Source organism: Buceros rhinoceros, unplaced genomic scaffold, assembly GCF_000710305.1.
Source record: "Buceros rhinoceros silvestris isolate BGI_N320 unplaced genomic scaffold, ASM71030v1 scaffold30534, whole genome shotgun sequence".
Taxonomy (NCBI): Eukaryota; Metazoa; Chordata; class Aves; order Bucerotiformes; family Bucerotidae; genus Buceros; species Buceros rhinoceros.
The window spans coordinates 32,408-34,744 of NW_010410525.1; the positions used below are offsets into that span (position 1 = coordinate 32,408).

Genomic DNA, 2,337 nt, shown 5'->3' on the forward strand with positions numbered 1-2,337 from the left:
GTTCCATTTCCATAGGCTGAAATCACAGAAAGCAACATCTTGGAAATGAAGGGAGTGCGTACAAAGGCACTCTGAAAGGTGGTGGAAGCCATCTCTTGCCTTAAGCAGGTAGAACAATGCCTTGTCACATCACAATGACCCATAAGCTCCTCTTATGAGATAGATAGTTTACCGATTCCAAAAACCTCTACTGTTACAATTCCACGATCTTCCAACAAATTCAACTATTACAGTGCTCAACTTTCTTATTTTCAGGAAGGTTTTTTTAATTCTGCCTCCAGCATTTAAACTAAATCTCCAGTGAGAAACTTCCTAACTCCTTGCTCAAGAGTAATGTGTTATTCCTGTTATCTTTCCAGTTCTTTAAAAGTGAACCACATAAAGAGGCTGGTAGTCACTGAGTTCTTGTCTAGATTACAAAAAGCAGTACAAAATATGCTACTGGACATATTATAACCAGGTTACAGGTTTTTTCGTAAATTTTAGTAAAACTATGAACAAGCATTTTTTAAAAATCTATGAGGTAGTCATGGTTATCTGAAGCCAAGAGCTTAGCTCACCCACCTCCCTCACTTTTTTTGATGACATAAGCAGGCAAAAGTAGGGAAGAACTTAAGACGAGAAAAAGATCTGTGACCCAATCTTTACCACCACAGGAACAGGGTCAAAAAGAAGCAAATCATCAACTGCCATGCAAATGGGAAAATTCCCACCTTTAAAAAAACCCTTCAGATGGTAAACTGCTGAGTGATATGGACTGCCTTCAGCTCAAATCACATGCATGAACATTTTCCTTGGAAAGCCAGCCAGAATCTCAGACAAACTCTGCAGGCACCTGCGTGCACTCACTGAAACTAACACCCACCCGCACCACTCAACTGACTTCTTGGAACGGGAAGGATACAAAAGCACAGAACTAATTTGTTAATGTCCCAACTTTGTAAAAGACAGGAGGTGGCTTTTCCAATACTGACCCACATCACAGAGTTTGTTAAACAGAAACCCTGGAACCTACAAAGACTCCAGAATTGACTTTGAACTCTGGCCTGGACATCTCTTAACCTAGCAAGCGTTTTTTTAAAAGTGCTGCCATCCACAGCCAAGTATTTCAGAAAAAAAACCACAGACCGCTTTTCATTTAACTCCTTCCCATCCAGCACTAATGTTTATAATCTCTCTAACCTGTCAAAGTCACAGGGGTACAAGAAGAGCAGCTGAACTCTGTAATCCAACAGACCTGAGGCTTTTCCAGAAAGAGGTTTTGGTAGCTTCTGTGTGAAGAGTCACCATTTAAGAGAGAGCTCCCAGGACTGCCATCTACCACCTCTTTCTTTTCCACTACTGTGCCTGCCCATTTCTGGTTCTGGTAGCCTTAAAAGCCATAGAGTTCACGAGCAAGTGACTTACTATTAATTAAAAAGTTATTGTTAAACTGTTGTTCCAAACCCAGGATGAGATCTGAACGCTAAGCCCAGGCATGACCATATTAAAACACACCTCCAACTTTTCAGAAGGAATGCTGCAACAATGCAGCTCGGAAGGTAACTGTCAATTTAAAGATGCATTGCTGAAATCCATTTGGACAGATCTTCAAAAAAAAAAAAAAGGGCATTTTCCCGCACAAAAATCACTCACAGATAATAATAATGAAAAACAATCTCAAAGCTCTCTTCAGGTTGCAGCTCCCTGTTGAAAGCCAAGGTGAACCACACCAAAGGCTTCACGATTATATTATAGTCAGGAGTAAGTACATGGACAGAAGAGCTGGAACGAGAGGTAGTTGTGCTCAACTCTAGTCTACTTATTCTGTATGCGTATACCACACTCAGGAGGGGTAGAGCCAGCTTTCAGCATACTATGATCAGATTTTCTATGCCACAGACATAGAAAGCACAGCACCAGTTAAGGATTATTAGGTCCACTGCACGTACATGGCCGCATTACCAATGCTTCCTCACTCTCTGGGACATCTTAGTCCCAAGTAAGGGCAGGCTGACTGAAGAGGAGATCGCCCCTTAAGTCTCATGGGACACCTCTCATGACTTCACTGGACATAAGATTTAATCTCACATGGGAATTACATCCCTCAATATTTGAAAAGAAAATATTAAACAGACCCATCAGTCACTGAGTGACTTTTTTCTGACAATATAGCTAGGGCTGCTGGCAATAGGCTAAACTTGCTACCAAATAGCTGAAACCATTTAAATGGCACGATACTGACTGTAAGAGCAGGAATCAGATACAGTTCAAATACTGAATCTCTCTAACCTGTCAAAGAGATTGCAAACAGTGTAGAATTTTCTGACCTGTGACAGTATCGGGAAACTCAGCAGG

General features: G+C 41.2%; 1 protein-coding gene across 1 annotated transcript in view; it reads right to left on the bottom strand.

The window, feature by feature from the left end:
* ANKS6 (ankyrin repeat and sterile alpha motif domain containing 6) overlaps positions 1 to 2,337 on the bottom strand; it is a gene marked incomplete at its 5' end in the record, with an annotated part of 30,751 nt that overhangs the window by 22,229 nt on the left and 6,185 nt on the right. The window lies entirely within an intron of this gene.